The sequence below is a fragment of the Hyalella azteca genome, unplaced genomic scaffold, assembly GCF_000764305.2.
Source record: "Hyalella azteca isolate HAZT.00-mixed unplaced genomic scaffold, Hazt_2.0.2 contig17497, whole genome shotgun sequence".
NCBI lineage: Eukaryota > Metazoa > Arthropoda > Malacostraca > Amphipoda > Hyalellidae > Hyalella > Hyalella azteca.
In genome coordinates this window covers 189,314-198,945 of record NW_025947279.1, presented here as the reverse complement: position 1 = coordinate 198,945, position 9,632 = coordinate 189,314, and the positions used below count along the sequence as shown (strand labels likewise).

Below are 9,632 nucleotides of genomic sequence, written 5' to 3'. Positions count from 1 at the left end.
TCTGAGCTGAGTGTGATGGTCGCTCGAATTTGGCCTTGACTTATATACTCTCTGTCTGTCTGCATGTAACTCAATGGGAGAGCGGCGTACGAAGCAAGCCAATAGCAATGGTTCCGTTCGGTATCCTCCTACATGTTCTTGATTATAATCATATATATCTTTATAAGTCAGTGATTAGTTAGAGGCAGCAAACAATCCAAGTCAACGCTAATCACAACCTGATATTATACGTGCATTTAAAGGCAATTTATTATCACAGCTAGTGAATGTTGGGATCCAGTGCAATTGTCTTCTCTTAATTGTAGCGTAAGCTCCTTTTTGGCGACACATAGAAATTTAGTAGTGGGATGACGGGCGACATTCGACACTGAAAGTTCTTAATGTTATTTAATGTAGTAGATCAAATCATTTTTGTTTCGATTGGTTAACATCTTTCGACATGGACATATGGCTCCATGTTTTCGAAGTTTTTGACTTCCTTCAAAATCAGTGTGGAATCAGTCTCATTTCTTTAAATACAGGAATAAATTGATATATTATATTTAGAGCCTAAAAATGTTAACAGATGGGCCTATATTTCGAAGAAAACATTTATATATATCTTTGAACAAATTACAACCGTGCTCTTGGATAATTTGTCGTGGAGCCTATGTACGCATGAAGACAGTGAGAACTTGCTGCTCTATGTCGGATCGTTGTGACGTTTGGCACACGCAGTGATTTAAAGTAATAATCAATTCCCATTAAAGGAGTTGACAATTCAAAGTTATATTTAAAATCAATTGCCTAATGAATTAAAAATGTATTTACACAAAAAATTCACGTATATTCGTCGTTGTGGTTATACGTGTTCAGCACAATAATTGTAAATGTCTCCGTACGCCCTGAGATAGGTAGGATTCATCGAGTAGATAAGGGATTCACAAATTTTTTGAAAGCTTTATCATATAATGTCATATTATCAATCTAAATAGTTTCAAAATTAGTAATAAACCTCCTATAACTAACTTTATTCTATGACACCAAGGCGGAAGTTACTCGTTTGAACTTTTATGACAGGAAGTAATATTAGTTGTCTACATTTGAAAAACATGTTATTGGGATACCATTGAAAAAGCCATAGTGTTATTTTAAGTCATCTCAAGTATAAAACTAATATGTTACAAATGAATAATTTTTGGCATCGAACCAATAAATCAATGGCATGATACTTTAGGCATTGAACCATTACATTATATAATTATCAGTTATCATGAGCATTGAAGCAACGGACCTGAGAAGGGTAAAACTTGTATTCATAAAAATCTGAATGTTAGTGAAATTCTAAATTTACAATTACATTATTCTTGACTATATGTGTGTGAGATATAAAATTCAAGTGCAAATACAGTTAAGATTTTTCTAATGATTCTCAATGTTTATATACCGTAAAAACTTTCATGCACTTAACACTCTCTCATTTCCAGCCTAAATTCAAGAGTAAGATATTGAATTTATTAATCTTCGCTACTAATATCATTTACCAAAGAAACTTCCTGTTGATGATCGATTAAATTTGTTAGGAATCGATAAGAAATGCAAGGATAGAACTTTGTATATCTAAGTCTAACTTTTGTATATCTAAGGCTAACTCAATCCTAATCAATTTCTCAAAATTACATTCATGCTCATAAATGCATGGAAGTGATATAATGCTATTTTCATTTTTTTAGAGGTTCTTATGTTGTTACCCAATTAACGTACATGTGCATTGTAACTATAGTCAAGAACATAAGAAGACTCGATGCTCGCATCAAACTAGTAAAGGTGATAGTGAGTAGCGCGATGAATTTTTAATTTTTATGTTTCTGTCAGCATTTGATTCGTAACCAAAATTCTTCATAACACGTATTATAGTAAAATTTTAATCTGACAAAAATAATTATTAGACAGACAAGTTTTTAAAGGTAATATGTTCTCTATTGTCGCGTACGCGCGGGCCAGAGCGTGGTCGAGGCAGTTACTTATATAGTACGTCGCGAGCACGAGAGTTGTTTTGTGTCTTAATGCGCTCTTCCTTCATTCCTGTGACCTTTGATTCATAACCTAGGCATAAATTTACTATAGCATATAATAAAAATTACCATAAATTTCACTATAGCAGGTGAATTTTTTTCATTGGTGAACGATATTGACTGTTGAATTCACTTACAATAAATTACTTTGAGGAATTACTTGAGCAATTAATCTGCCAGAATCTTTTGAGGCTGTATATGCATGCAGAAAGTCAATTCAGTAGATGATGTATTTTAATGAAGAAGAGTATGTATTTTTGTTATGATGATTTATCACTGGGTGTGGAGTTGAATTAAAAATATCAGAACATGATTATATTTAGATTGCAGTGTAAAGTTGTCCATTTCATGGCTAAAAAAATCCAAATAGTCATTTGTCACTGCATGAGAAAACTTTATATTTGCTAATTGTTTACAACAGGCGCAGACAGGTTAGCATGTGTAATGAAGCATATGAAATTTTCCCCCCACAGGTGGATACAGCATGATCACCTGCACTTGATTAATCATTCAGTTTCATTCTTAATTATAGTTACAAATGTTGTGCATTTGTCGACAACGTCTAAGACGCCACGTACTGTATGTCAAGCTGAAGTGATATCGGTTAATGCAGTCAATATGGTTAATGGTGATGCATACCTGTATAAATCGACAAATGTTGAAAGTGCTTGTTTCTTACGCGGCGTCGATAGTTTTTTACTTTGGGGTAATTAGACGTTTATTAATAACAGGCATAATGAATAGTTCACTTTAACATTAAATCCGCATCTCCTAGACTGGCCTGGACAGCTGCAGAGCTTTGCCGAACCATTCTTCCCCACTGCATTCGACTCCTGACTGACTGTGGAGAAACTTCCTAAACAGACAAGGAACGGAACTCAATCGAAAGAGAATCAAGGTACCCGGAAGTAACAGCATTGCTTTATCCGATTGAGCGAGCACTTCTTCTTCATCGTCACATATTGCGTACAAATTTTTGGTTGAAAAATAGTTAAACAAATTGATTGAACAGTTAAAATTGCATGTATAATCATTGAGCACATTATAGATAGCCACACCAGCAATGCGACCGCTAAGTGAAGTGTTATACTACAGCTTTACAAGGTTGTCAGCAGCACCATACAGACATCACCATCGTAATCGAGAACATTCATCTGTCCAGGGATGCTCGTGCATGAAACGATGGAGTCGCTATCGCCTTCTGCACCGAAAATCGCACTTCAGCTGTACGGAAGAATTAAAGTTAGCAGTTAGAGTCTAGAATTACGGATTTGCGGATTTCAAAGGCTTGTTTTACGATCGGCACTTCGCTCGTCTGTGCATTGAAGAATAATAAATTCAAAGAGCCTGAGATTTATTATTATTATTATTATTATTATTATTCATTTATGTTATCACCTTATGATATACCGTAATTAAATGAACCAAATTTAATTTATTCATGAATCTCTTCCAAAAATTTGAGAATTTTTATTTAATTCACGTGGTCTAATGTTACTGGAAAACATACAATTTCGAATTTACAAGGTCTCTCAACATTACAGATCCAGAGAAGGGTAAATGTCAAAATTATTGCACAGTTAAACAGTAATAACGAATCAGGATGCTCGTTTTCCCTCTATAAATTTAAACGTTTAGCCTTTAAAGTGACTAGATTAAAATTTATTCAAAAAGAAAAGAATTAATTAAAGAATGTTGGACTGGACCGTGACTGGCATATGCCTGGCACGTGCCCGGCAGTATAGGGTACTTGAGAACCCGGCCTTTATCGGACTTATTGTAAACAATGATGGCTGGCTGGATGGAGAGTAGAATGCGGAATATATGTATATAGTAACCTCACCAGTTTTTGTTTGTCTTGCGTCACCTTGAACGGGTTCGTACTCTATGGCGAGACGATGTTTTGAGCCGGGAATAATATCGCTGTCTTTTTAATGACGCGGTCTTGAAATTTTTCTTTTAATATTCAATTTCTATAGATTTTCCTTCAGATATTTTTAATTGTTTTTTTTTTGGGATGGAATTTAGGTAAAATCTCTCAGTGTAATGCATAAAACATTATATCGAAAGGCTTTCGATTCTCTGTTCAAGTAGAGATGTCCGGATGTTGCTAAAACAAACTCAACATCATCATTACTGTAGATATTGATAAAGGTCAAGACAAGTATCATATTTGTTGAGTAAAAATGATAAAAAAAAACTATACTTTCATCTTAGTTTCAGGTGGTTTATTTAAAAATTTAAATACTCAGATGTTATTTTCATATGTAGAAGCTTATTAATAACATACAGTTCCAAATAACTTATTCCCTTTCAATTGGCTGATTAAATAATATAGTATAACTTAAATCTATAGAACGCCACTTTTATCGAGAAAGATTAGTAAAATATTAATTGTTGGCTTTTTAAAAGTTTATTCTTATTATAAAGAAAGTTGAAATCTGCAGTGTGTTCGCCCTTAATGACTGTTATAATCGCGTTTAAAATATTCCTTTGCTAAATTATCTTGAAACAAATGTTTAATGTCACTTAATTTGTCGCTTATGTAAGTAAATAAACGATTCACGTTAATGCGTGTGTTCATTGCGAATCGACAAATAATCTAGTATATATGTTCAAATGACGTCATACGAGTACTTACTACGAAAAAATTGTTCAAATGACGTCATACGAGTACTTACTACGAAAAAATTGTTCAAATGACGTCATACGAGTACCTTTTGCATTACATTGCATTATGTCGTAAATGCAAAATGTGTTAATTTTTTCTTGCTTGTATGTATTGTGAAGACAAATTTTTGATGTGAGTCTTAAGAATGTTGGTTTTGTATTTGTTGAAAATGTGCATGTTTCCTTCGATGAAGAGCTTTGAGACTTCTGGATTTATGCATGATATTTCGATCAAGCGACAATCTTCCAGCATAAATAATGTTCTCTATACAGCAGCACTAATATAAAAATAATATGAACAATGATCTATATAATATAATTTGAATTGTAAATAACTATAAGTCGTGGTGAATTTGTAGAGATGAAAATAAAAACTGGACTGCACGTCAAACTTGAACTCGAAGACTAACGAGATTTTGAGAGGAATTTTTTATCCACTTTTTATCGACGAAAAATAGTTACAAACCTTGATTTCACAAAGTTCTGCAAGTGAAAGTTTTTTTGCGTATTAACTGCAATTATTTGCACGAAGCTATTTTTAAAATATTGAAATTTTCTATAATATCATACTTTTTGTCAAATACAAACAATATAGCAACATGACTCCAAAATTTTTGTTTGTAATTATTGATGTTAAAATATAATTATTTTGACATTAGATACGTATGTATGTAACCGATTTGATGCACATTATTATTTTTTTAAAACTTTTAATGAGTATATGTCAATCGCAAAATATATAAGCACGTACACGCTAAAATAAAAATAAATTGAAAATTTGTGTAGTTATCGTTATCCATCAGCACTCGCGTAGTTACAGTGTGATTCTGAAGTCACTGTCAACTTCGAAATTTGAAATCCTTCAGTTTACCACTATCCATACGCAAAAAAAGATCGAAGAAGTCCCAGCCTTAGCTCCTTTGCAAAAAACACCATAAGAAAGCTGCGCTTAAAAGACACTTTAGCATTCAAAGCATTAATGCATGTTCTGATTGACGTTGACTAGCTGGATGGCGTCTAGCTAAACACGCTGTTGAGGGAGTCGAGTTTTTCATGAAGTATCATATGCCCGAGGCTGTGATTTACCGTTTGCTTGTGTGTTGCTCCCGTCACTCAAAGTCCGGCGACTGTCTGAGGGTATATGTATATAAAGGGGACAGAATCCTCTCTACAAACAGACATCGATCAGAGCTAGTGTGAGTACGACCTTCTGGTGCAGTCAGCTTCAATTTCTACCACGGAACGATTTGATAGCGCATTCGTGAGTAGAATTTTCTTGTTTCGACTCGCTTCGTTTTCAAAGAAAAATTTACAATGAATAAGAAAACCGATAGCCATTAAATTTGTTTCTACTGTTGGAATTTAATTCTCAAGAAACTAAGAATGCCCGATACTCACATTCATTCAAATAATGATTAACATCACCCATTTTACAGACACAAATCTCATAGCTCATAGCGTCGACTGGGTGTAACCCATGATCAACCTAATATTTAAGACTTTTCATTAAAAAGCCCTATAAATTTTACCAAAATAGAATGTAATCAATAAAACGCACGTATTAAATTGAATTTGATCATTTATTAATTAGCCCATATCCGTTTACAAAATGTAGCCGGTAATTTATAAAAAATCAATAATTACCAACGCATATCATGAAATGTCTTGACCTTAAATAATTTGGTTTGATGATACCCGAGTAAACAAATACAAAACCAACTATTGTAGTAATCATAAATCTGAAATCAAATCTTAAAGGTTTATTTAATAATACTTGAATTTTTTTAATTTGAAGCCAAAATCAAAACCTAGTTTACAATTTCAGACGAATAAAATTTGCCTTTGATGAATGAAAGGACAAGATGCCGATACTTTTTATTTCTTATAAAGTTATGCAAGGAATACAATACCCTGTTTCTAGGTTCACTCATTGATTCAGAATATTTATTTTTCTAGGCTTCGAAACTTCACCTCATAAAACAACCAGCGACAGACGCAATGAATTTCTCACGGGTGAGTCCACTGATAAAAATTTAACACATGTCATTATAAGCAAAGAAATTGTTAAAGAAAAAGTAGGCTTCGTCATGTTCGTCGTAGAAAAATTAAACGTCATAGAAATTTCTTGCGCACAATTCTTGATTGGAAAAACTTATAAAGATGTACATGCTTGGCCAATTATACTGATGATAATTTATGTGAAAAGGATTGGAGAAATCCCTTCTCTGTATAAGTTTACTTGTAGAATTAGAGAACTGGTTAAAATAGGTGATAATAGTTTCAATCTTAATGATAATTTTATCTTTTACCAAGCATATATAGAAGTCAGAGTTATAGAGCATCTCAAAGTTTCATCATATACTTTGATGACTTCTTTTTATAGGATGTTATCAAGTCTATAGAGATGTTGCAGTACATCACTAAAACTCCGGATTCACTTTTAATACGCCACACGGCCCATACCCATTTAGTCGTAGAAACACCAGTCCAAAATTATATGGAAATTGCTGCAAAGAGCAGCCGGAGAATATAAGGCATAAAAATATTACACAATATACGGAATTTCTTAAAGTCTACAGCGGTAGCTGATGAAATTCAATTCACATTTCCTTACAGATTTTAAATACGGTAAAAAAGTCTGTAATTTTCATATAGATTTTTTTTATATCTATTTCCACATTTACGCCATAAGTGTTGAAAAAAAAAAAGATTTAAAACATTGGCGCCGATTCTCTTCTTTCACACAACACAACCACCGGCTGGTGAGAGTGAGCTAGAAATTAAAATGTGAAACAACCGGTGGTAAGAGAAAAAAAGCTCAGATAAAAATCAAGTTGTGCTCAGACTGGGAGGTGTGATCTCTTCATACCCGAAGTCTTAAAATTAATTATAAAAAAATTTGGCACCGATATGTACTTCCTCTTGTACGTAACCGGTAATTTATTTGAAACAAAATTTTATTCCCATTTTAATAGTTCCTGCCTCAAATGATAGGTGAAATATTGTACATTGGATGATTTAATGTTTTTTTTTGACGGGTGTGAATGTTAACCGAAATGCACGCAAGTGGCTGCTATAACATGATTCATGTGGACTAACCAATCCAGTAAAATTTAACGCACATAGAAGCATAAATGTGTTGGTATGATGCAGGTGGTGCTGATGGCTGTGATGGCCATTTGGCGTGACTCAAGAGATAACATGAGGTCCAATAAAATGTTATGCCACTAGCAGAGGTGGGCAGTAGCGCGCTACATTTTCAGTAGCGGTAGCGGTAGCGGCGCTACATTTAAGGCAATGTAGCGGTAGACACTACCGCTACATTTATAGATAAAGCCTTTAGATTTTACTTAATAGTATTAAATATTATTTAAAAACAGCATGACACATACATAATATAAATTACAGAATAAAACTCTACGAAAGATTTCAGTGTTATGTTGTCAACCTCAGCCAGTTACTAGTGTCAACATGTTAGTTGTTACCAGAGGTGGGCAGTAGCGCGCTACATGTAGCGGTAGCGGCGCTACATTTAAGAAACTGTAGCGGTAGCGGTAGCGCCCGCTACATTTAGAGCATGTAGCGGTAGCGGTAGCGGCCGCTACATTTCAAAGTAGCCCTGCCTAGCTCTGGCGACTAGCACCATTAATGTGCTGGTGTGATGCAGGTGTTGATGGCGGTGATGGCCATTTGGCGTGACTCAAGAGATAACATTAGGTCCAATAAAATGTTATGCTACTATAGCACCATTAATGTGCTGGTGTGATGCAGGTGCTGATGGTGCTCTTGGTGGCAGTGGTGGCCATTTGTTCGGCAGCTCCACAACTCATCACCACACGACGCAGGTTCCCAGGACAACGACGTCTCACTCCCACACGCTGTCCTTCTTCTCCTAGCCAAACAGACGACTAAACTTCAAAGCTGCACTTACAAGGTTACTGTACTCAAATATAAAATTTCATCTCAAAGTTTCCGGTATTTTTCTGCGCTAAAATTCACTTTTGATTTCGTAATGTTTTGAAAGTCTACAATTCCTTAATTGTGATGTGATATTCAAAGCTGCACTTATAAGGTTGCTGCACTCAAATAAAAACGTCAAGCTGTAAAGTTTACAGTATTTTTTGAGTTAAAATTCACCTTTGATGTCCTTATGTGTTGAAAGTACACAATTCCTTAATTGTGATGTGATGAGATGCATAAAATTCTCCGGAATACATGATTTACTGACTATTGTGCAGTGAAGTGAATTATGATAGAATGTTTCATTCGAAAATACTGGCCTGATTTAATTGCTAACGAATTATTGACCAACATTGACTATTAATTTTATGATTAATCTATTTTCATCATTATTTTTACTCGAATCAATGCTCCACGGACTTGAGATTAAATACCATTGATACCAAAAACGTAATCGATTTAGTTAAAGTTTGCACAAATCTTTCCAACAAATTAATTTCCAGCAGCATTGATTTTAATTGACTCCTACCGATTTCTATAATAATAAACACGTCAATGTATTAACTGAAGCCATAAATGTTCATATTAATCATAAAAATTTAATTTTAGGAAATGCAAGATCCTCTTTAATAATTGTGAATTCTACAGGATGAAGAATGAACTCCTGGAACAAGTTTTCATGGAGTATGACACAACTGGAAAAATAACGCTAGTTAGTCGTCTGAAGAGAAAATGACTCAACAGTTATTGTTAAGGCTAAATTATAATAGTTTTACCAGTGTTATAGTCTCAATAGTAATAGCGGATTTACTCTGAAAGTGTTCAGTAAAATTTTTGAAAATTTAGCAGGATCGATCTTTACTTACCTCTTAAGCACATAAAACATTATTCTTGTCAAAATATGTTAAAAGCTACACCAGCGAGTGCAAAACCTCAAGACATTGTCAA

At 34.0% G+C, this 9,632-nt stretch overlaps 1 long non-coding RNA gene across 1 annotated transcript; it reads left to right on the top strand.

The window, feature by feature from the left end:
* Nucleotides 1-5,912: 5,912 nt before the first annotated feature.
* LOC108664862 lies at nucleotides 5,913-9,632 on the top strand. Its single transcript, XR_001930394.2, has 4 exons — nucleotides 5,913-5,985; nucleotides 6,681-6,737; nucleotides 8,496-8,658; nucleotides 9,333-9,632. It is a non-coding gene; the product is annotated as an uncharacterized LOC108664862 (long non-coding RNA).